This window comes from Balaenoptera musculus, chromosome 19, assembly GCF_009873245.2.
Source record: "Balaenoptera musculus isolate JJ_BM4_2016_0621 chromosome 19, mBalMus1.pri.v3, whole genome shotgun sequence".
NCBI classification, from domain to species: Eukaryota; Metazoa; Chordata; class Mammalia; order Artiodactyla; family Balaenopteridae; genus Balaenoptera; species Balaenoptera musculus.
The window spans coordinates 52349477-52376365 of NC_045803.1; positions in this window are offsets into that span (position 1 = coordinate 52349477).

Consider the following 26889-nt stretch of genomic DNA (forward strand, 5'->3'; position numbering starts at 1 on the left):
TTATGACCCAGGTGATGAGGAGAAAGGAAGCTGGCATAGAAATATACTGAATGTGAGTGACCCACCCAGCCTCGGTTTCTCCCACTGAAAATGGGCATCCTGACACCTCCCTGGGAAGGTTTTCAGGTCAAAAGGGGACAACACACAAAAAGCTGCTCAGTTTAGTGCCTGAGAGCAGGTGGAATAAAGTAAGTGTGTTTCTCTTCCCTCCTTTCCTCTTTTCCCCCACGATCCACTTAACCCAAACCAGAATGAGGCACAGCAACCTAGCAGCAACGGGGCTGGAAAAACCTGATATTCCCACGTTTTCAGTGGATTTAGATCCTGAGATCCGAAAAGGCATTTGAGAACCAGACAAGGAAGCACACACACACACATACACAACATCCCAGCCCTTTACGTAGCACAGCCCGACTCCCAGGAACAAACATGCCCCTCCCTCGGTTCTGACATGAAACCCACAGTCATGCAGTCCTCCCTCCTGGGCAGGGATGGAGTGGAGTTACTGTGGCCATAGATTTTGCAATTCATGCTTTAGTGCAGCACTACACCTCCCATCACCAGGGCACATCCCCAAGGGTCCACTGATAACCTTCACTTCACCATAAAGTGTTCCAATGACCCAGTCTGCAGCCATCTGGCAAACTTCTGTTATTTTCCAAACACGCCATAACACATAGGTATGCGCCCTTATGTACACCCAGACGGACGGAGGCGTTCACACTGGTAAACTCACTTGCAACTAACTGCTGTACGCTTTTATCACACGGAATCATAGCTGCCTGATTCCTTCCTTTACCTATTCCTTGAATGTAAGCTTCAGAGGACTGAGTCTCACTTGTTTTGCTCTGATTTGTGCTGCTGTCTGGCAATAGCTTTCCTGTTGTTGAACAAATAAATAAAACTGAAAAACAAACAAACTCAAAACCACATATGCACAGCTAAATAGGAACTCACAAATACATCCCCAACCCATGGGAATTCCTGACCACACTCAGAAGCACATTCACGCAAGGGCCACAAGTGTGAGTTACACACACGCACAGTACATGTTTACACTTTGTAACTCTGAAGTTGTTACAGACACCTTTCAGCATCCCTACCTCTGTCTGCATGAAGATACTTCTAGATAATTCCAGGCACCTGGCTGGCCTTATGTGGTGGCTTCCCGGTCCAGAGCCGATAACACAGACGGCACCCGGGACTTGAGCCCTCTACTCTTCAAAGCTCACTGCTTGCACCCAAGACCAGGTGATCACTGAATGCAGTAAATGTGCCTGATTCTGAGGCCTCTCTTTCATGAGTCAGAACTCGACACCAGCCATCAGGGGAGACTTAATCTATGTAACAGACTCTCTGCTCTGGGGTCTGAGATGGAGTAGAGGCCGAAGCAAAGATGTCAAATCATGTGTGGTCTTTAAATAACCCTTGATGTTTGTCACAAGAGTTGAGCCTGGGACCTGGACCCATTCCAGTCGGGAATTGATAATTCCAACTGGTAATTATGTGCTCTGGGTAGTTTCAGTTGGCATTCCGCACATCCTGTCCTCAAACGGCAAGAGGTGTTCCCGGGTTTCATGCCAGAGGTGGCTCCATTTCAAGCCCCATAAAGTCTCTAAATACCTTTGGAATGCTGTGGAATGAAAGACGCTATCCTCGTTAAACACATGGGCTTCTCGAAAGAAAACCCATTACTCTCGGATAATGACAATTTTTCCTGGTCCTTATGTTCCTTGTTAAAGGAAAATGTCAATTAATAAAGAACACGCACATAACCCTTCCCAGGAATTAACTAATTATGTCAACCAATGTCCTAGGGGGCTAAGCAAGTAATCTGCTTGCAAATTATTGGATTCTTCAGAATATACGGAGATGTTCTAGATTGTTTTGATACTTTTCTTTTTGTCTTTTTTCTTTTTCACTTTTTGATATGCAATTAACCACCCTTGGATTGAAGTCTGCTCTCTTGTTCCCACATAGCATTTACCTCCATTTAAGAAGATGTAGGCTCTTTTTATTTTATTTTATTTCATTTTATTCTGTTTGTTCATTCATTGATGGACATTTGGATTGTTTCTATCTTTTGGCTATTGTGAATATTGCTCTGCTATGAATATTTATGTACAAGTTTTTGTGTGGACAAATGTTTTCAATTCTCTAGGGTATATACCTAGGAGTAGAATTGCCAGGTCATATGGTAACTCTATGTTTAACTGTTTGAAAAACTTGTAGGCCACTTTTAGATCGGACACTGCCAGGGCTTTATGATAGTAGCACCAGGAATAAAATTGGAGTTTTCCTTTTCCTATCCTCACAAAGGAATTCCAAAGCCAAATTAAGTTGAAAATGTAAGATGCTGACCTTGGAGGTGAGCTCTCTCAAGACCTGGGAGACAAGTAAGAGCCTGAGATGGGAGGGCCTTCCCTCATCAATTTCCTTATTTCCTGAGAATGTACCAGGGTTTGGAATGAACACATAGTCAAGTCACTACCCTTATGTGTGTTCTCTATTGCTGTGTAACAAACTACCCCAAAATGCAGTGCCTTCAAAGCATAGCACTTTATTATTTCTCAATTTGTCCATTGACCAGGCTCATCAAGGTGTTCTCACGCTGGTCTCACTAAGGCTTTCGCTAGCAGCTGCAGCCAGATGGTGGCTGGGCTACAGTCACCTGAAGACAGGACCTGCTATGGCTCCCTCCTTTGCCGTGCTGCCCCGGGGCTATTCCTTTCCGTGTGGCATCTCCACGTGGTCTTTCTCTACGTGGTCTCTCCAGCTGAGGAGCTGGGCTTCTTACACAGGGACTCAGGGCTCCCAAGAATGAACATGTCAAGAAGTAAGAAGCAGGAGCTGCCCTTCTTCTTAAATGCTGGGCCTGCAGCCAACACTGCATTCTACCCTCTGCGTGCTATAGTTTAATATGATCTCGGGCCAGCCCAGATTCACCGTGGAAGGGCCCACAGGTGCATGGGAGAGCCGGGAGGCCTGGGTCACTGGGGGCCACCTTTGCTGAATAGCTGCCGCCCCTGTGTTGTCTTTTTCGTTGACCTCCGCCAAAGGCTACTAGTCTCTCACTTGATGCTCCGCAACAAGAGAAGGCACCGCAGTGAGAAGCCTGCTCACAGCAACGAAAAGTCGCCCCCGCTCGCCGCAACTAGAGAAAGCCCGCGCGCAGCAATGAAGACCCAACGCAGCCAAAAATAAAATAAATTAATGTAAACGAGCAATTGTATATCTTTATATTTGTGTATACACAGAAAATATACGGATAGATACACATTAAAGAGATTTCTAACAGAGATTTCCTCTAGGGAACTGAGAAAGAGGTAAGAGGTAACCTTTCATTTTATACTTCTCTGGCTGTTAAAAAAATTGCAATTAGTTTGCACTTCTTTTATAAAAAACATTAATTAAAAGCCTAACCCAATTTTAGGAAACATTTGCTGAACTCTTAACATGAACAAGGTCCCATTCTTGTTTTTATAGATCTAGTGATTTTTAAAGTGATAAGACATAGTGTTTTTTTTTTTTCCAAAGAAATCCTCAGCTAATTTGGACATACGCAAATACACACATACAAAGACACACACACACATACACACACATGCACACTGCACATACCACGCACCCACCATTAAACATCATTAAGAAGCAACATTCAACATACATCAAACAATGGCCAAAGCCTGCACAATTTTTGCAAAATCCAAACTGGTGCTGAGAAGTTAATGCTCTCAAGCGTAAAATCAAAAGAACACGACCAAGCTCTGCTTCGCCCTTCCTTCCTTGCACACAGATTGAGAACCTTCCTCTGGCATACAGAAGCCCAAGTCTGGCTCACTTAGCCCGGAGTGCACTGACTGAGAGCAGCCCAGGGAGGAGCCGCCCTTGGCACTCAGTTGGGTCTTCTGCCCATCGATTGCCAGTCTCTCAGAATGCCTCTCTCTCCAAGTGGGCAGGATGCAGCCCAGGGGTCATTCCCAGATCACACATATTCCTGAGAACGTGTTCTTTCTTGAAATGGTGATGCAATGCACAAGAGGGTTTCGGGACTGATCAATGGCAGCGAGGGCTCTGGCAGGATGTACAGTAATTTGACTCAGTTCAATAAATTGAGCTTCTGGGGCAGGAAAAAAGCCCCCCCGCCCCGCCCGCATTCTAAAAATGCTGGTATGAAGCACGCCGAGAGCTTCTGTCTCCTCTGCCCCAGCAGAATTCCCTGAAAGCACCCCCATCTTGCGATTGCTAATACTCAAACAAGTGGGATAGATCTCGGGTGGGAATGTATCGGGCGTATTGAGAAGCTCATTGATCTGTAGGCTTCTCAGAGCCTAATGCTCCATCCGACACGAGCTCTGAATACTTCTGAGCATGCGCTTTTCCTCTGCCTGCCAGGGGCCCGGTTATCAATCATGACCCTTGTTCCGCTCAAGGCAGAAGGGAGTAATGACATCTATCCAGTGGTTCTGAGTTGGCTCCAAGGACCTGTTCTCTTGGAGAAGAATCTGGGGCCATAGCAGAGGGTGAGAGCTAGGCGTCCCCATATAGGAGAGGTGGGAGGGGGAGGATAAAATCAAGGCAGATGTGGGCACTTTGTATGGCCTAAAATACTTCACATGCACCGTTTCATTTCTTCATGGCTACAACCCCGTGAGGTCGGTTCTATCAATAGCTCCATTTTTCAGAAGAGGAAACTAAGGCTCTGAGATGTGAAGTAAAACAGTCTGAGACTTCAAAGAAGGTCCAAGAGTTTATGCAAAACAGCCAGAAAAACTCCACTTTGGACCAGTCCCACATATAATTTCGTTTGGACACAAGACTCTTCAGCCAAAATCAGAAATGCTTTGAACACTTTGACCTAATCTAGCTAGCAATTCTTTCCATTTTACAGATGAGGGGCCTGAAACTTAGAGAAACAAAAAGAACTGCCCAAGTTGACATGGCCACCAAGTGGTTGTAGAACGCCCACAAGTAATAATTATATTACCAGCTATTATTTACTGAAAGTATATCATGTATCAGGCAATAAGCTTCTCATATAGGATCTGATATAATCCTCACAACACATGAGATAATGTAGCACCGCCCTTGTGGGATTATGGGGAGTATTAAATAAAGTCAGGCTCTTCTTACTAACTCTCTGGTATGTTTCTAAATGTGGGTATACCTTCCTATAAGATCAACTAGGATCATAGAACTTTCTATACACACACACTTATGCATGTTGAATCTTATCTTCACGTGGCATCTAGAAATAAATTATCATCTGGTATACACATTTAACTCTGCACAGAGGTGTCTGTGTGTGTATATAAATGCACAGTTATTAAGTGCATGTAACAAAGAGGTGACTTTATTTTTCCTTCAAGAAACTCAAACTGTTGTGAAACCTTTAATAGGGATTAAATAGCTGATAATCAGCTTTACCATGTTATTGACCCTTCCGACATTTGTCTTAGCGATCTTCTGTATCTGAAATGGTGTGTACAGACTGTGGGATCCATTTCTTTGCCTGGTCATGGGAAGATTCTACCCACGCTTCAACCTTGTCCAGGGCAAAGGGGATGGGGCAGAGGTGGGGTAATTGCAGCTCACTGCCTCACCCCTCTGTGTCTCCCCTTCACGTCCCTTTGAAAAGTTACTTATTAAATAGCGGCAAGACATGTGTCTTCATATATGGCCACACCTCCTCCTTCCGTAGCTCATGGCTGGTCTGAGAAATAGAGGTGGTCCAGTTCAAAGAACATGGGTAATAGCAGCTTCGACATCTTCTACCTTTGGGATGTGGGGTAAACAATTCAGTCTTACCGATTGTCTTCCTCATCTGTGAAATGGGAATAATAGTGGACCCATTCAATGGGCTCAGGTTTATTAAAGGTTGTGTGAGCTCCTTATGTGTTGACAACCCTCGTTCCCTTAGATTAGGTTCTCAAAGTGTGCTTCCCAGACCAGCTGCTCCAGCAGCACCTGGCAGCTTGCTGGAAATGCAAATGCTAAGGCCCCAGCTCTGATCCACTGAATCAGAAACTCTGGGGGTGGACCCAGCAATATAGGTTTTCACACACCCTTCAGGGGATTCTGAAGCAGCTCAAATCGGAGAATCATGTCTTTAGACTATTATCACCTTGCATCTCATACACCAAGTCCTGGCTGTCAGAAACTTCTCTTCAGGACCTCGAGTTTGCATCTGCTCTTGCCATGGGGCATTATTCCACGTCCCTCTATACTCCCTTCTCTTCCCTGGATAACTCAGCTGTCAGATCTTTACCTAGAAGTCACTTCCCCCAGGAAGCATTGCCTGGACTGCCCTGGCTGGATTCAGTATTCCCGAGCCCTTTGTATTTCTCTTCTGCATATTCCAAGTGATGTAAGCTTGTGGGTTTAAACTACCTGTTTCCCTAACCAAACTGCAAGATCCCTCCAGGCAGGGCTCTTGTCAGTGTTGTCCCCGGTGATGGGTAAGTGGACAAGAAAGGCAGTGGAAGTTTCTAGCATCCAACCCCAAGGAGCATCCTCAAGACTTCCTTCCGCCAGCAAGCCTCCGCAGACGTCTCAATGCACACACTTCTGCCCTTCCCTGACTTGAGGCCTGAGATCTGACCGGGGGAAACAGTCTCTGCATCGTTCTGATGAACCGCCTCTAACTACAGCAGGGTTGTTTTAGGTTTTTTGAAGGCTGTGTCCCAGCCCAAGTTATAAGGATCTGAAGAGCTGAACCACTGTATGAAATTTGTTTTTATACTTTCTCCAGAATTTCTCCATTAGCCCAGATCAGACATTTGGTAAATAGGTGCTGACCCGGGGAAAAATAATGATGAGACAACATGGTGTCTGAAAGTCCAGCAACCTAGTTATTAATCATTGACTTTCTCACATGGGAAAGGGGACCAAACTTTAAGGGGAGAGACACTTAAATTATGCCTTTTTAAATTGGTGGTTGGGGGAAGAGGAAAAATTAAAGCCCCTCTATTTATAATCAAAGGAGGGAGGGGAATAAAATTGAAGGGTAAAATAGAAAATGTGACATGGGTAAGTTCTTCAAGTTAATGCCCCCAGAATATTTACTGAATTTACATTAGGAGAATATTATGGAAGACATACTATGTACAAGCCAGTGTGTACCTGTCCTTGTGGATTGCATAGTACATGTAACAAGTAACTTCCATAAGAGATCATAGACTATTTTGAGCTGGTGGAGCAGAGAAAGCAGTCTGGGAAGGCTTCTCGGAAGAGGAAGGACATTCTGTACAGAGTTAGCATTGAGGACAAATGTGAGGAGATGGGAAACACGCAGATGAGAAAGCTGCCCGCTACAGGAAGGTCCCCAAGCATGAGCAGTTCTATGCGACGGTGATGGATTGAACAAGGACCACAGAAGGAGGCCTTTGCTCCAAGAACTGCAGGTCTGTGAAGGCCCCTCAGCACTCCTGCCTCATGCTATGAAGAGGGCTCCTATCTTAGGACTGGTCCAGGGAGCGCTTCTCAAACCTGAGTGTCTATCAGAATCCTATTGGGGGCTTCTTAAAATGCAGATTTCCGAAATGCAGTTTGCATTTCTTAAAATGCAAACTCCCTCTGAAGTTTCTGATCCAGTGGGTCTGAGGTGAGGCTGGAGAATTTCATTTCTAGCACGTTTCCAGGTGAGGCCGAGACTGCTGGTCTGGCACCCACCCTTTCAGAGCCCCTGGCGCAGCTAGTCCCCAGGTGAACATCAAGTCTTAGCTGAGAATGGGGTGGGGGGCCAGAATGGGATCAGAAAATGTGGCCCACTGGTGGCCAAGTCCTTGGTGCTGGCCTCGGGGACACTCCGAGAGCCACACCGCTCCCCAGTTCAACACCTGCCAAGGTCCAGCGTCCCGTGGCAAGGCCACGCGGGGCCCGCACACGGCACTCTGCAGAGTTTCCCAACCCCAAGAACTCACACCTGGCAGAAAAGAGTGTTGGGGCCTTGCAATGTCCATCTAGATACCCGAGACTTGGCTCCCGTTGAAACAAAATGTGCCTGCGTTAATTATTCCAACCAGTGAGGGCCTCAGAAGCATGGCGGTGGCTAATTACAAAGCCTCCCGCCTGCAAGCAGACTCCAGATCAGGCGGTTCTGGGTTCTAATGGCGCCATTCACTCCGATTAGGCGTTGCCGCCCTTCATTATTGCCGCTGTTAACATCTGAATCTGAGTTTCTTCATCTTTGAAGTAGGGATGAGGTCGCTTCATTGTTTCGGTTTGGGCGCCTGCTCGCTGCTTATTAAATGCTAATTAGTACATGATAAATGCAATTAGAGGGTCGGAGCTGACTGTTCAAACCCTCCTAGCCGCTCTGCTGGCCAGTGGGGCCAGGACCAGTTCTCCAGCTCAAGGGAGAAGAATAGCGCAGCAGAAGGAGTCTTAAGGAGCGTGTTTGTTACCAAGGCCAAGTTCCAGCTGTTTCGATGTTTGTACCTTTCATCCAGTTTCCATTTGTTTTATATGTTATTCCTTCCCTTCCCTGAAGGCAATGATGGAGACAGCTCTCAGGCACACCTGCCCCTGCTCTAGGACACAGAGGCTGTGGCCGGCTGCTTGTTTGGCTCGTGGTACTAATGAGAAGGCCCCAGGCGCCTGGTTCCAGGTGTTACTTCAAGCCATCAATGATCCCAGGTCTGAGGTCTCTGAGATGTTCTCTGTCTTTCCCTCATGAGCACAAGAAGCCTTCTGTGCATTGGGAGGCTTCTGCCTTCTTTTCGGATTCCACATATAAGTGAGATCACACAGTATTTGTCTTTCTGTGTCTGGTTTATTTCACCTTGTGTGACGTCCTCCAGGGTCATCCATGCTGTTGCAAATGACAGGATGTCCTTCTTTTTATGGCTTAATAATATTCCACTGTGTGTGTGTGTATTGCATGTATATATGTGTGTGTGTATATATATATATATATATATAATTTTCTTTATCCATTCATCCACTGTATACATTTTCAGTTATACAATGAATACGTTCTGGGGCTCTAACACACAGGCTGGTGACTCTAGTTAATCACACGGCATTGTATATACCTGAAATTTATTAGAAGTAGATCTTGAGTCTTCTCACGACACACACGCACACAGGTAACTATGTGAGATGTGGCCGTGTTAATTACCTTGATTGTGGGGATCATTTCACAATGTATATATATGTCAATCCCCCAGTTGTACACCTTAAATATACACAGTTTTTGTCAATTAAACCTCAGTAAAACTGGGGGGAAGAAAACTATAAAAAGAAGAAGGCCTCTTTCTCTCCCGGCTCAAGAACTCATTTGAGGCAGAAGAAGAAGGGATAGATGACCCTGCCCTCTTTTTCTCCAGGAAGCGAATGTGTGCCTAAAATGGCCTCCTCCTCCAGGTGAGCTTTCCCTGCTGGTGCTGTCCTGGGGTTACCCCAGCTGCAGGGGATTCTGGGAGAGCCAGCATCTCCTGGGGGGTGAACACATGGCTGCCCTGGACGAAGTCAGGGTCTTCTGAGCAAAGACAAAGGAGAGGATGGGTTTGGGGTGAGCAACTGTCCACATCCATCTGATGGCTGAGTTTGGAGGCATGTTGCACTGGGCTGGAAATCCCTTCCCTGCCACTTGCTAGATGATGAGCTTGGGCAGTCTTGAACTTTCCAGCTTCATTATTTGTCTAATTGTGGTAATAATCCCCCCACCCTGCCCCCGAGGCATCTGTGAGGGTTAAGTGATGTCACATATGAAATCACAAAGCACAGCCCCCAGTATGTGTTCCATGAAGAGTAAACTATTATAATTAGTAATGAGAATGACAATATTCCTCCTTAATTCCACGGGCCCCGGCTTGGCCCCTAAACACAGTATGTGCCATTTTCCCAGAGCCCTCCCGGACAGCCAGGAGGAGCGCCTCTGCCCCGTTGTCACTAGAGGACACGGCCTCTGGATTCCTTCCCGCAAGCTGGACTTTGTTCACCCCTGCGGAGAGCGTATCCGGAAAGCATATGGGCGCTGTAACCGCAGCTCGGTTTGACCTTTAAGCTCTAGGAGCATAAAACCTCCTAGCGTCTTGTTTTTCACGGCTAGAGTCCACACTGCCGGCTCCCCGCTCCCGTGGGCTGGCCCAGGGCCAATCTGCTCTCCCAGAACTGGGAAGAACGGAGACGAATGACCCCACATTGATATGTAACTTGCCCTAATATTGACCCTGGCCCTGTGGTCAGTGATTCCCATTGTGGGTAAATGATTGGACTGTTTTGGCTTTTACCCCGTTTGACTTTTCCACCCTCTCCACCCCTGTTGTGAACAACGAAAGGAAACTCAGTTCATCGAGTGATATGATTAAGACTCCTGCTATTGCCCTGTGGTGGATATGGCCGCCAAGCTGGCAGTATTTCTTCTGAATCAGCTAGGAGACTGTGATTGTCCTTCATTCAACACAAATGACAAAGTAGAAGCCCCCCCACTGGAGATGCAGCTATGTTACAGGATCCAAGAAAACAGTGATAATGATAATTATTAATTACTATTAATTTATAATAATAATTATTGCTAACATTAATTGAATGCTCAAGATGGGCCTGGTGTGATAAGTGAGTTAGACTAGATGCAATCATTCATTCCTCTGTTACTCATATCTGCTAAGCTCTGAATTAGGCACCACCTTAAGTTCCTGCCCTGTGTGGGGATTCAGGTCACGATTAGGTCTGGTGTCATCAGGGCTGTGAGGGAGGCCATACTAAGGATTATCTGTAGTGATAATATTATAGTTACCAGGTCTTAACTGAGTGTTTACTGCACAGTAGGCGTTCAAGACACATTCTGTTTTTAGCTATACCTCTTCATAGGTTCTCTTTGTAAGCCCATTTTCTAGATGAGGCAACTGAAGTTCAGCAATGGTTAAGTAACCAGTCCAAGGTCACACAGCTGGTGAAAATCTGCTTCTGGCCGAGTACAGAGCCCAGGCTGACACCAGAGCTGGGCTGCTTGCCCCAGCTCTGCCTCTTGTCAACTTTGCCACCTTGGACAAGTTGCTTAAGCTCTCTGGACTTGGTTTCCCAATGTGTAAAATGGGCTTATAGTCTCACTGACTTACTTCATGTTGTGATAGTGAAGAGTAAATGAGTTGGCAGGTGCAAAATGCTGGGGCCTTCTATGCCTACCTATCACCCGGTAAGGACAGGTCTCTAGTGGGGCTGGAGAAGTGACTGCTGGGCTGAGCTTTGAAGGGTAATTAAGAATTACCCAGGTGGGGAAGAGAGCTTTTGCAGAGGCACTGAAGTCTGGGAGGCATGGAGAGCCGAGAGGATTCACTAACAGCTCAGGAGAGCTGAAAGTCGACTGTGTGCCTGGAGGTGGGTGGAGCAGAGAAGCAGGTAGAAGCAGGATTCCAGAAGGTTCTGAAGAGGACTCGGATCCTCCTCTAAAGGCAGTGGGGAGGCGGTAAGAGTGTGAAGCAAGGAAATGCCTCTTTCTTCCCCTAAAGAAGAAATGATTCTAGACTCCAACTCCAGGACCAGAAGTCCTGCTCTAGCCCATGCTGGAGAGAAGACTCACTTCTTGTTGACCAAAGAAACGCCACTTCCTCCTAACCCTCCTCTGGGACTGGCCGTGGCAAGCCACAGCTGGCTCTTTTCAACTCTCTCCCGGCTGGCCTTCTGCAGGGGTTCCCAGCCCATGCAGAGGGCAAGGTCGGGGTGCAGGGGAGGTCACTGGCTTGCTTGTTACCTTATAATCTGTGGGCGAGGGCTGCACCCTTCAAGGGCGAAGTTCACAGTCAGGGCACCCTCGCCATGATATGATCCCTGGTTTTTAAATACCCCAGGCTCTGAGGTCTGTCTGAGGGGGACCAGGCTGAAATGAGGGGCTCCTACTTGCAAAACAGGGAACCATGGGTTTAAAAATCCCCCTGAGGGAACCTGCACTCACCAGGCCCCAGACCCTCAGAGGACCGTTTGTGCGTTTGAAGGGCTGGGTCAGCTGCTGGGCCCACGGGGACCTTGCAGCCAGTTCTGTTCTCAGGAGAGTGCCCCCGAGGTGGAGAAATGGAAAATGGGGCTCCTGGTGGGCCCTTGCTGCCCAAGGAAGAGGGCTGCCTCCACATTTTCCCAGATCCATGTGGGCAGCTACAAAGGAGCTTTTGAGGATAAACAAATACGGAATTGAGAAAATAAGGAAGGAGCTGGCATCTGAGGAATGCGAATATTTAGAAAATGCTGGTGTGTGAAGACAGAGCAGGCTGTTCTGTTATAGGTTAGATGCCTGATGGCCTGGGACAGGGGAACTGCAAAAAAGGAAAAAAAAAAAAAATCTTGGTGGGAACAAGGTTTCTTCAGGGTGGATTGTTTCCCACAGGCAAAAATGAAGGGTGGAAAGCACAGGACTTTGAGGGAATAGTATGGAGGCTATTCTATCACTTCACGTTGTAGTCAACCCAATATTATGAAATACCACTAGCCACTGCTCTCACATTGTCATAGTTTATTTTAATTCTTGTATTATTATTATTATTATTACTATTTGTTTCTTTGCCGAGAGACCCAAGGGGTTTGCATCCATCAGTTTCTGGAGAGGATCGGCATGGTAGCGCATAGGATGACGGCTAACCACGGCAGAAACAGGTTAATAGGGAAATTCAGGGTCAAAATCAAGGGCGAGCCTGGTTACCATATTCTTTAAGCTTCTGCAGACAGTGGCAAAGGGCAAGTAACTAATTGTGTACACAGTCAACCTTAAATTTGCAAATACTTTGATCCTTCCTTGAACACACCCTAGATCCCTTTACTTGCTTCTTGCCTCCAACAATTTTGTTCATTCATTCATTCATCTATTCATTCGCTCAACGACCATTTTGCACATCTGATAAGCACTGAAAGTTACGTGTTAGTCGGGTTGTCCTCCGTGAGCTTTACATATACCGCGCTGTCACATTTACTCATTACTGCAGGGTCTGTGCCATTACTGACCCCATTTTAAAGATGGTGAAATGGAGCCTTAGATTTGTGTTCGCATCTAATGTCACTATAGTAAATTACTACGAACTTAGTGGTTTAAAGCCACACAAGCGTATTATCTTACGGTTCTGGAGGTCGAAGTCCAACGTGGGTCTCACCGGGGCTAAAATCAAGGTGTCGGCAGGACACACTCCGTTCAGGAGGCTCTAGCCACGAATCCATGCGCTTGATTCCTCTGGCTTCCGGAAGCCGCCTGCATTTCTTGACTTGTGTCTCCTTCCATCTTCAAAACCTGTAACAGAGAGTCTGGTGTTTTTCATATGGCATCACTTCAGCACTGACTCCATTTCTGCCTCTAGCTTCCAGTTTTAAGGACCCTTGTGATCACACCGGGCCCACCCGGATAATCCAGGATGAACTCTCTATTTTAAAGTCAGCTGGTTAGCAGCCTTAATTCAGCCTGCAACCTGAGTCTCCTCTCGCCCATTAAGGTCACATATTCACAGGTTGTGGGGATTAGGAGGTGGCCCCCTTCAGGGTCCCTTGTTCTACCACAGTGTAACTGACTCGTTCATGGTCACACGGTCAGTGAGTGGCAGGCCTTGCGTGCCAGCCTTGGTGACTTGGCTCAGCCTCTGCTTTTTCCCTCCTCTCTCGATCCATGTGCCAAGGGCCCAGCTGGGGGCTGAGGACACAGGAGTATGTAATACCCTCAGACTCTGACCTCATGGCTCTTCTGTTCCATGGGTGTCTTGGAGCAGGATCTCATACACTATGGGCCAGAAGAGTTTAAGGCACTAAGCTAGAGGTAGTGCAGGAAGAAGTTATCCTAAATTGAGCACACTGAGTGAACATTTTCGGACCAAGGAGGGGTGGGTGAGGAGGTGGGCACTGAAGGTAGATTGGAACAATAATTAAAGACACAAGTAGAGCCCACTGGGGACCTGCCTGGGGTCAGTCCCTTTGCCCCCACTTTGACTACGTGTTGACCTGTGCGAAATTTGTGTCCCGGTATTCTTGTTTTCATGCACCTTGTACGTGCCCACATGCACACTCGTGTGTTTGCACTGCCTTGGGCTCTGTGGCACTGTAGTCAGGCCCAGGCATCCACACAGCCCTGGGAATGTCCAGGCCTTGGGGCTGCCTAATCAACCCTTGAGCATTGCTAGCTGGGGCATCACTCTTGGGTCTTCTGGAGGCCCAGCTATGAGTGCAGTCACAGGCCAATGGAGAATAGATGGAGTTGGCCTCCAAAGCCAGACTCACATCTTCCCCAAAGCCTGCTCCCACCCAGGCACCCATCACCTATCCACCCTTTTGGGATTAAAATACCTGAACTGGAGCCCAGTCTCTGCCAGCTGTTGACTGGTGGATGCCAACCTCCTTGAGCCTCAGTTTCCACATATGTTAAAATGGGCATAGTAATAATACCTCTAAGGAGCTATTGCAAAGATGAGATGAATATGAATGCGCTTTGTGGCTGTAAGGCACATGTGAGCAAGCTGTCTCATTAAAGCAATGCATGCCAGTGTAATAACGGGCTTCCTCAGATGCCTGTGATAGACCCAGCTAAACTACAGAGATAGGACTCTAGGAAAAAGAGGAATTGTTTTTAACAAATCACTCCAGAGATCACTTATTTAAGTGAAATGTGTCCCCTTGGAATACCAGACACATATCTGAGCATAATCAAAATGTTCTCATTTAATTTCCCTTTTGAACCTAGGATAGTCATTTGGATTCCTCGGTGAAAGCAAGTCTCCATCTCTGAAAGCAGACTTCATTTTTTTTAAAGCCAAAACACATCTACTGCCAAATCTTATTAATAAGGAGGAGATAATGGTTGGGGCCAAATATTTTTTCATAAATGCCATGAACTGGCCAAGGGAGATGTTCCCAAGAAACAGTTTCGGCTTGTTTTTGCACAGCTGGTGTGTGTCGGAATCAGGGAGAGCTTCTCCAGGGAAAGTATTTACCTGCAACCATCAGATGTGGCCAGGCTGTCAGATGGCTTATTATGCTCGTTTGTCACAGCAGAGGTTTTGCTACAAAGGCTCCTCCTACCACTCAAATCCCCCCAAACACAGAGCTTTCTTTACCTTATATCGGGGCCTAGGAGAGAGTATAGCTTTGGTATCAATATACAAGGTTGAGGTTTGGGAACTCGCCGCCTGATTTCTGATCCTGGCTCCAACACTTGCTTGCCAGGTCATCTGGGGAAGTCTCTGAACTTCACTACTTTATTTTATTCATTGATTATTCACCCAGCGATTCTCAACCGAGGGTGATTGTCCCCCTGACCCGGGACATCTGACCATGCCTGGGGCCATTACTGGTTGTCACAACTGGGGTGGGGAGAGTGTGCTACTGGTACCTAGTAGGTCATGGCCAGGGATACTGCTAAACATCCTACAACGCACAAGACAGCTCTGCCAACAAAGAATTATCTGCCCCCAAATACCCACAGTGTTGAATTTGGAAACCCTTGTACTAAATAGAATTAATATTAGTACCGATCTCCCAGGGCTGCTGTGAGGATTGAATGAGGTAACGTATCCAAAGTGTTTACCGTGTTGCCTGATGCGTGTTGGGATGCAGTTGGTGTTAATTACATTAATGAATATAAGCAGTATTTTGACTATGATGTTCAACCTGCTGGTATACCCACCGCCCTTCTCTGTTCTTTGCACCCTCACTACTACTGAACACCCTCATTTTGATATGCATTTTCACAGAGGCCTTTGGAGACAGCAAAGTGGTCATCTAGCAGGTTAGTGGAGGAATGGATCTTCTGTCCTTGGAAATTCTCACGCCCTGTCCCACTACTAGCAAATTCTTCATCCTGGGGTGAAGGCCAAACACCATTATGAATATTACTACCTCAATTAAAACAATTGTTCCCATGTATCTGGTGCTTTACATAAATTATTTCAATTTCATATTTCTTATAACTCAGAAATGGTATTACTATCGCCCAGATGGCCGAGGCTCAGAAAATATTAAGTAGCTTGGACAAAATTAAAGGGCTAGGAAGAGGCAATAGCCAGATTTAATCCCACATCCACTTTGACAAATATCGTACATTCTATGATCCCTGATGTTGAGTAGAGACGTGGTGAGGAAACTTGCTGTCTGGCCATGGGACCAGCGCTCTGGACTAAACGCCTGCTCCTTTCTTAAAGAATTCGTGTTTGCTTCTCTCAGCTTGGTAGCATTGAGGAGAGCTGTTAGCTGCCTAATTAAACATATTTGTTTCAGGCGTGAAAATGGTCTTAGTTAAAACCTCTGAGTATCTGTAACTTGTCTTTCAAGGGGTATTAAAAATTCATTTTCTAGAACACTGATAGATCTCCATCTGCCCCCTCCCAAGCAACAGAATCTATGTCTTCACAATCCATAATGCAAACTCAGTCTTGGAAGGAATGTTAAAATGATAAACATGTTACTTGTGATGTGTGGCTGTTTAATGACGATGCCATCAAGCAGGGAAATGAGGCCCATGTCAGATGCGGTTTTGAAGGACAGCCCTGCAGGAGGCAGAGACTTTCAAAGAGATTTTTCTTCTTGGGAAGATCGTGTTGCGTACGTACCTCTCTTTCCAAAGCTTTTTAAAAACCCATTGGCCTTTCTGCTTCCTCTCTGACTCATGTTTCAAAAGCGTGTGGATCTATTCGTTTTACAATTTCTCTTGCTAAATGGAGTCATAATTGATTATTCCTTGAATTTAAGCTTTTGTGATTGTAGCTGTTAACTTTTCATTGTGGTTATGATGAAAGTATCGGCGGGGAAAAGGAGAGGGTGGTTTTCTTAGCATCTGATTTCTGAATGTACTCTCTGATTTTCTCATCTTCTGAAAGGCAGTATAAATGGGATGGCTCAGCGTCGAAAAACACAGAGATGAACAAGTGTCTTAAGTTTCTCCTTATGTTCACAAAATTGAATTCGTGGACCAAGTTTGTAGAAAGATCTCCACACCAAGAGCTCAACTTCCCAGATTTATCCTGCAGCATTTTAATCTGGTCTTTTCTCCTGGTCACAGAGCCTTGCTACTTTTAAGTGTGGTCAACAGACCAACATTATCACCATTACCTGGGAGCCTCTCAGAAATGCAGAATCTATGCTCCACCCCAGAACCACTGAATCAGGATCTGCACCCTTATGGAGAGCCCCAGGTGATTCACAGGCATGTTGAAATTGGAAAGACACTGAGGATAGAGTCCCTTGTTCAAAGCCATATTACCAGTCATGGTATCGGCCTTAGACTTCCTCCCTGTTGAAAGAGGCTGTGGGATATAAGCTCCCTTCCAGTCCTGAAGTTATGGACCTAACAAGCACTGAGCATCTTTTTTATGTCATCTTCCATACAAGACATTGGGGCATCCTTCAAGCACGGTTCCTGTCCCCTGATGCTTCTCCATGCACAGGAGACAGAGGACAGAGCAGCCCTCTTGAATAGAATATTCTGCAGTGTTCTAGATCATATATATATTAGCCATGCCAGGCTCTTGAGCACTTGAAATGTGGCTGGTGCAACTGAGGAACTGCACTTTGGTTTTATTTTCATTAAATTTAAATAGCCATGTCTGGCCAGTGACCACCATATTAGATAATGCAGCTGCAGGGATACCAACATGCTTATGAGAATATGAACAGGGTCTGTAGGAGCAGTAAGAAGGGAGGAGATCACCCAACCTGGGCCAGTGCCTGGCATCCAGGCATCTTGGTTGATGACATGGAGGGGACTCAGGGACCCTCCCCTTGGGAGGTTGAAAGTCCACCACAAGCTCTTTCCCACCTTATCTCTCACTTCCAGCCCTCCTCCCTTCAGAGTTGAAACCATCCTTGCTTTCCATGTACAAGCTTCCTAAAATCTTCTTTTCCTTCTTCTGCCTAAAAGAATTCCTTTCATCCTTTAAGATCAAATCCAAAAGCCTGTCTTGAATTCCAGGTCAATATCACTTCCATTTGGCTCCTTTGTCCCAATGCCCCATTTGTCTCTACCTGGGTAGAAGGTATCAAGGCCCAGGAAGGGAGGATATGGTTGGGAAATGGAAAACCAGGACCTGAAGTTCTGCAGATCGGATGTGAATTCCAGTCTAGCTTTGTGAACTTGGGCCAGTTTTATAATCTCTCTAAGCTGCAGCTTCCACATTTGTTAGATGGCGGTTAAAAAAAAATAGGCTTATAAGTTGATTGTGATTTAAATGATTGTCTGCATGTAACTCTTAGCTCAGTGCCTAGTATGTCATGAGCCCTTGAAAAATACATTAATAGACAACCAACAGCGACCTACTGTATAGCACAGGGATCTATACTCAACATCTTATAATAACATATAATGGAAAAGAATCTATACATATATAACTGAGTCACTTTGTTGTATACCTGAAACTAATACAACATTGTAAATCAACTATATTTCAATTAAAAAATATTTATTATTTGTACTACATTTTTATCAGCATATCCTCCTCCATATTCTTGTATTACTGATGTCTAATTACAAAATGATGTGGTATGAGCTCTCCTAAAAATCTTTTCATGACTCCTTTCTACCCCATAAAATGGCTGGCACAAAGTTGGTGTTTAATGAGTATTTAATGAATATATGAACAAATTAATGAGGGGATGAGTATGTGGATGGACGAATGGTTAGATAGATAAATGCCTGACTGGCCCATGGAGATGTCCATTGAAAACAGCAATCTCTCCCAGGGCCAGTGACATTTGAAAGTGACCATCATATGGGATAATGGTCCCTCCCCTAAATGCCCTACCCTCACCTACTGCCTGATGAAAAGAACAGGAATTATAATACAAGAGGCATACCTTGTTTTATTGTGCTTCGCAGATATTGCATTTTTTACAGACTGAATGTTTGTGGCAACCTTGCATCCAGCAAGTCTATTGGCGCCATTTTTTCAACAGCATTTGCTCACTTTGTGTCTCTGTGTCACGTTTTGGTAATTCTCACAATATTTAAAAAATTTTCATTATTATTATATTTGTTATGATGATCTGTGATCAGTGATCTATGATTGTATTAGTGCAAAAAGATTATGAATCACTGAAGGCTCAAGTCATGGTTAGCATTTTTTAGCAATAAAGCATTTTTAAGTTAAGGTATTTACATTGGTTTTTTAGACATAATGCTATTCCACACTTAATAGATTACAGTATAGTGTAAACATAACTTTTTTAACTGAAAGTACAGTTGACTTACAATATTATATTAGTTTCAGGTGTACAACAGTGATTTGCTATTTTAATAGATTTTACTCCATATAAAGTTCTTATAAAATATTGGCTATATTCCTTGTTCTGTACAGTTAAACATACATTTTCTATGCACTGGGAAACTCAAACATTCGTGTGAGTCAACTTGACTGTGGTGGTCTGGCCCTGAATGTGTAATATCTCTTCCTGTAATAAGTACTTCTTCACTACAAAGAATAAGAAAATGTCAGGGGAAAATGACAGAAGTATTTTAAAACAAAATCCCATCATCCATACAAAGTTACTGAGTCTTAGCAGGTTAAACTATATCCTTCCAGGCTTTTTTCTGTGTATATATTTTTTAAAAATCTATGATTATATTGTATTTGTAATTCAGCTGCACATTTTCAAAATTAACAAAGAGATTGTGACACACAACACTAAGTTGGTGACTATTTGGAGCAACTGGGGCTCTCATAGGCTGCTGGGAAAAATCAAAATTAGTACAATCCTATGGAAAACTGTTTGGTGGTCTCTGCTAAGGCTGAATATATGTAGAGCCAATAATCCTGCAGTTCTACTTCTAGGTACATACCCAACAGACCCGTGTGCATATGATCACCAATAGCAGCCCATACAAGAATTATGGCCACACTACACATGATGGATAACACTGGAAACCACCCAAATGCTCATCCACAGTGAAGCGGGTAAATAACTGTAGTATATTAATACAATGGAATGGAGACGAGGAAACTACAACTCTGCACAACAACAGGGACGGATCTTACAAACAAAATATTCAGAAGAAGAAGCCAGGGACTAAAGAATACCCATGATAGGATTCCATGTATCAAGTTCAAAACCAGGCAAAACTGGTCGTAACCCTGGGAGGAAGTAATGATCAGACGGGGCACCAGGAGGGCTTTGAGGTGATGTATTTTTGCATCCAGGTACCAGTTGTATGTGTGTGTTCATTGAACTGCACGCTTATGATTTATGCTTTTGTCTGTGTCTGTTCTACTTCAATAAAACCTACTTAAAAAAAATCTCCCATGACATTTTTGTATACCCCTTTTGTAAGCTCATGTTAATGACTGCAAAATATTCCATTTAGTTGATGTGCCACATTTACCTAACTATTTTCCCATGATTAGATACTTTTTTCTTCCTGTTCTTTCCACCCTTTTCAACAACGCTTTGATGACAATCCTTGTATGTGCTTGGAAATGTGGATAAAGGCTTATTTCCTTAGGATTGATCCCAATAAGTGAAATGAAAGGGTCTGGAGGCTCTTGGTGCTATTCCAAATTGCACAGAAAGGGCTGCTTTGATCGTCATTCTTGTTGCTGGTTTATTTGTTTGCATGAAAAAAGTTCATATCGTCAGGGTTCTGAGCAATTTAGACTTTCAAGAGTATTGGATGAGCGTGAACATTTGATCATACCCCTACCAACTGTGGGCTCTCTCAAGGAAAAAAAAAATTTTTTTTTCGAGGAAAAACAGTCTAAGTGAGAATTCATGGTTCTCACTTTGAATTCTGTTTCCCCGGGGATGGCTTTTCCAGCATCAAGCAAGAAGGCGCCTCTTTCTCAGGACCCAATTTCCCATCTCAAGGAAAAGCCAAGCACAGCCTGCTAAGTGCAGAGGGGGCTGAGAAGTATAGATTCCCACGCAGAACACAGGCGATTTCATGCACAAAATGGATATTTTGCTCCGTTTTGCTGAGCTGAAATCAAGGTGCGCACTGGAGGCCTGACAGGTCCTTAGCTGTAGCAGCACAAACGTGCTGTTACAAGACTTGAAAACTGTTTTGAAAGATTTGCTTAGTTTTCCAGAAAGAACTGTCAGTTCCCAGCTAGCGTGAGGCTGGCTGCTGAGGTGGGGAAGGAACCAAAAAGATAAATAAGAATACGAATCCAAGTACATACATACATACATACATACATACATACATACATACATACATACATACATATATATATATATACACACACACACACACATATATATATATATATATATATTAAGTAGTAAGCAATTATTGTTTCTAGTTGGAGTCTATTTGACATACAATATTATGTTAGTTTCCATACAATCTTCATGTTAATGCCAGGAGGATTCAACAGCACAGCGCCGGGTTTATACAGATGCCAAAACACCCCCAAGAGTCACAAGCAATCTGACAAGTTGAGGCTTGAAACCAGAAATAGCAGAATTGATTTAAGACATTCACTCTCACATCCAGTTCACCCTAAGAAGAGATTTGGAGTCTAATGATCCAGGCTGGGGCACTGAAATAAATGTTCCGGTCATTCTTCTTAAAAAAGGAAGTGAAATAGAAAAAAAATCTTTGGGATATAGAGGCAACTGGTTTCCATGTTGGGTTTTAGCGAGGAGATAAAGATTATTTTCTGAGCATTCCTTTGGCTTTTCAGGAGGTGACAGAGGGGATATTTTTGTCCTGTAAATTTTACTCACTAAGAAAATGTGGTTGTCTGACCCAAAGCACTGCCATAGACTTTTTGCTGTGAACCCCACAGCAAAAGGAGTCTGTGACTCACAGGTAAAAAAAATTTTTTTGGTCATAAATCAGGTTTTACTCTGAATAAGATGGTAGACCAAGTCAAAAGAGCTGGTTCTAGGGACAAAGCTAATGATCTGGCTACTGCCTTGGTGGTCCTGCTATATCAAAGGCAGAATTCCGAGTGGGGGGGGGCACTTGTAGGGGGGACAGGGGAAGGAATCAATCGGGGGTAGAGGGGCGGTGCGGGGGTCCCGTGAAACTCTCTACCCCTTTCCCCATGTGTGAAAATCATACACCTAACAAAATCGCTCAATTGTTTTTCCTATAAGTCAAATGAAAAGTTGGCATTTTATTTCATTGAAAGCAATTTATAAAAAGCAACTGTACAAAAATATATACGTAAATATACTATAAGTGCTTTCTGCAGCTGTAATAACTAAAGCTAGCAGGAAACACATATATATCAATAGCGGAATAAAACAACAAGTGATGAAACCGCCACATAATAGGATTGCTGTGGCTACCAACAAAAAAGTAGACCCACACATCCTGACACAAGAGAGTGTCCATGATATGTTCCTGAGACAAGCAAGTGCAGAACAATATCGATAGTACATACCCCTTAAAAATCTCTCCCGCAAAACAGGTGGAAACTTTCTCTTTTATTTTACACATTTCCGTGCTATCTTCTTTCTTAAAAATCAAGTCCAATGAAAGAAAAATACATAGTTAATTTCCTGGACTGTTTGTAAGGATTTTTGTTTGTTTGTTTGTTTGTTCTTCCAAATCGAAAGTAGCTGTTTTGGTGAGAAATTTAAAATGGAAACACTTTCTATTAAGCTGTGGTCCTACACTAGGAGGATGAGTCCTCTTTTTTTAATATTCTTTAATAATATTTTAAAAAATTTTTATTGGCATATAGTTGATTTACAATGTTGTGTTAGTTTCTGCCGTGCAGCAAAGTGAATCAATTATACATATACATATATCCACTCTTTTTTAGATTCTTTTTCCATATAGGTCATTACAGAGTACTGAGTAGAGTTCCCTGTGCTACACAGTAGGTCCTTATTAGTTATCTATTTTATATAGTAGTACGTATATGTCAATCCCAATTTCCCAATTTATCCCCCTTACCCCCTGGTAACCATAAGTTTTTTTCTACATCTGTGACTCTATTTCTGTTTTGTAAATAAGTTCATTTGTATCATTTTTTTTAGATTCCACATATAAATGATATCATATGATATTTGTCTTTCCTGATTCCTCTGTAGAAGCAGGGTCATTGTGAGGTTTTCTGTGGTTCTACCAATACTTGGACCTCAGTTACAGTTGTGATTTTCCACTTCCTAAGTTCCCTCTTATGCTATTTGCAGCTCTGCCTGGAAGGCAGGTGTGATTAGGCCCACAGCTGTCTTGCCAAGACCCAAGAAGCTGAAGCAGCAGAAACCAGTCCTCCAGTTACTACTGTCGGACCCTAAATCCCAAGACTGGCAATTGCCCAGAGCTAGTTCCTTCCATTTATATATCTAAAAATGGTGGTCTTAGAAACTTACTCTTTTATTTGTTGGGAAAATTGGTAGCTGTTCATTTTAATCTCAAGACTGCCCACTAAAAATCATACTTTCTGGTTTCAAACTGCTTCATAGCTGTTTGACTTTGGAAAATTTGCTTAACATCTCTGCCACTCAGTTTTCTCAACTATAAAACTGAGATAACAATTATGCTTACCTCTAAGTGTTATTGTGGAACTAAATGAACTAACATTTGTAGAGTAGTAAAGGCAGTAGTTCTGGTACATAGCAAGATAATAATGAGTGCTAGCTGTAATTATTAATATTAAACTCATTTTGCAGACTTTGGCATATCAGATGCCTCAGTTTCCTCATCTATAAAATGTAGCAAGTAACATCAATTTCTCAGGGTTCTTATGACAATTAAATGAGATAATGTATGTAAAGTACTTGGCATCAGATAGGAGCTTAAAAAATGTTAGCCCTTTTTCCTTTTCTGAACTTCTGCTTCTTAGATGACCCTCATCCATGGGTAGTAATGATATTTCTGTGAAATGCTTGTTGGTATTTATGAGGACAAGATGCTCATATTGGCTAAGGGTGACCTGGAGAATTGTTTATGAGTCAGACAAACAGTGCAGCAAAGGAAAACGCCCCTACAGCCAAATATTCCTGTGCCCTGAAGCATAAAGAGTAAAGTGGAGTAGGGCATTCAGGGAGCATTCTGGAAGCCCCTGGGAAACCATGAGGGCAAAATGATGGGGGAAGCAAGTCAGCATTTCCCAGTGTGGAGAAAACCTTCCCAGATTGGGTGGAAGAAACTTTGCTAATCCCACGTCTAACTGCACCAAAAAATCCAGTCATGTTTATTGCAGGAAAACAATGAACAAGGGTTCTTCACCTCTAGGAATGGCCTTGCTGGGTAAGAAATGCATTAGGGAATCAAAAGTCCCTTAACCAGAAGTGTATACAAATTAGAGCTTTTGGCATGGACCTCTCTGTATACCCTGTGTTAGAGAAGGAAATATGTAATACAATATGTGTCGAAGGGTAAAAATGCATCCAATTCCTAAGTGAAAATAGAGTCTGGGGCAATTGCTTCCCAGTTAAGCCATATTTGCATTCATTGAAGTAAGTGATAACTGTGATATGATGATATTTCTAGAATTCTTGATTTCATTGTTCTCTGATGTTTGGCTTTTTTCCCCCCTTCCATCCTTCTGGAATCTTTTGACCTGGCATATAAACTATATTCAGGACAATGCAACTTATCCATGCTAAAACTGTATTTTTTCTTACTGGAAAGATAATTTAGCATAATGATTAAGAGTGTAGGGCTGTTTCCGATTGTTTGTCATTAGTGGAAACACTCCCATTTACCACTGCAACAAAAAGAATAAATACCTAGGAATAAACCTACCTAAGGAGACAAAAGACCTGTATGCAGAAAACTATAAGACACTGATGAAAGAAATTAAAGATGATACAAACAGATGGAGAGATTACCATGTTCTTGGATTGGAAGAATCAACATTGTGAAAATGACTATACTACCCAAAGCAATCGACAGATTCAATGCAATCCCTATCAAACTACCAATAGCATTTTTTACAGAACTAGAACAAAATATTTCACAATTTGTATGGAAACACAAAAGACCCCAAATAGCCAAAGCAATCTTGAGAAAGAAAAACAGAGCTGGAGGAATCAGGCTTCCTGACTTCAGACTATACTACAAAGCTACCGTACTCAAGACAGTATGGTACTGGCACAAAAACAGAAATATAAATCAATGGAACAGGATAGAAAGCTCAGAGATAAACCCACGCACATCTGGTCACCTTATCTTTGATAAAGGAGGCAAGAATATACAATGGAGAAAAGACAGCCTCTTCAATAAGTGGTGCTGGGAAAACTTCACAGCTACATGTAAAAGAGAGAAATTAGAACACTCCCTAACACCATACACAAAAATAAACTCAAAATGGATGAAAGACCTAAATGTAAGGCCAGACACTATAAAATTCTTAAAGGAAAACATAGGCAGAACACTCTATGACATAAATCACAGCAAGATCCTTTTTGACCCACCTCCTAGAGAAATGGAAATAAAAATAAAATAAACAAATGTGACCTAATGAAACTTAAAAGCTTTTGCACAGCAAAGGAAACCATAAACAAGATGAAAAGACAACCCTCAGAATGGGAGAAAATATTTGCAGATGAAGCAACTGACAAAGGATTAATCTCCAAATATACAAGCAGCTCATGCAGCTCAATATCAAAAAAACAAACAACCAAATCCAAAATGGGCAGAAGACCTAACAGACATTTCTCCAAAGAAGATATACAGATTGCCAACAAACACATTAAAGGATGCTCAACATCACTAATCATTAGAGAACTGCAAATCAAAACTACAATGAGGTATCACCTCACACTGGTCAGAATGGCCATCATCAAAAAATCTACAAACAATAAATGCTGGAGAGGGTGTGGAGAAAAGGGAACCCTCTTGCACTGTTGGTGGGAATGTAAATTGATAGAGCCACTATGGTGAACAGTATGGAGGTTCCTTAGAAAACTTAAAACAGAACTACCATATGACCCAGCAATCCCACTACTGGGCATATACCCTGAGAAAACCATAATTCAAAAGAGTCATGTACCACAGTGTTCATTGCAGCACTATTTACAATAGCCAGGACATGGAAGCAACCTAAGTGTCCACTGACAGATGAATGGATAAAGAAGTTGTGGCACATATATACAATGGAATATTACTCAGCCATAAAAAGAAACGAAATTGAGTTATTTGTAGCGAGGTGGATGGACCTAGAGTCTGGCATACAGAGTGAAGTCAGAAAGAGAAAAAACAAATACTGTATGCTAACACATGTATATGGAATCCAAAAAAAAAAGGTTCTGAAGAACCTAGGGTCAGGACAGGAGTAAAGATGCAGACATAGAGAATGGACTTGAGGACATAGGGAGGGGGAAGGGTAAGCTGGGACGAAATGAGAGAGTGGCATGGACATATATACACTACTCAATGTAAAATACATAGCTAGTGGGAAGCAGCTGCATAGCACAGGGAGATCAGCTTGGTGCTTTGTGACCATCTAGAGGGGTGGGATAGGGAAGGTGGGAGGGAGATGCAAGAGGGAGGGGATATGGGGATATATGTGTACATATAACTGATTCACTTTGTTATACAGGAGGAACTAACACAACATTGTAAAGCAATTATACTCCAATAAAGATGTTCTTTTTTTAAAAAAGAAAGAGTGTATGGCTGGAGCTGCACTTACTGGGTTTGGTTCCTGTCTCTATTTTGTACTAGCTGTGTAACCCTGGACAGGTTACCTACCCTCTCTGTGTTGTTTGTTTTCTTCTCTGTAAAATGGAGCTAATAATAGTACTTCCCTCCTGGGTTTGTTGTGAGGATCAAATAGGATAATGTCTGAAATGTGCTTAGCATAATACTTGCTACACTGCAAATGCTTAATATATGATTATTATTCTATCACTGTGATGTTATCTTTATTATATAACCTTAACAATCCTCTCGTGGGTAAGCGGGGAGGTATCTTACCTAAAATATCAGCTCTGCAATTAACTTGGCTATTTCTTTGCTGTCAGGTCTTAGTGAGACTCTTGTTACTCTTTTCATTTTTCCATCTGTAAAATGGAGATAATAGCACCTTGCAA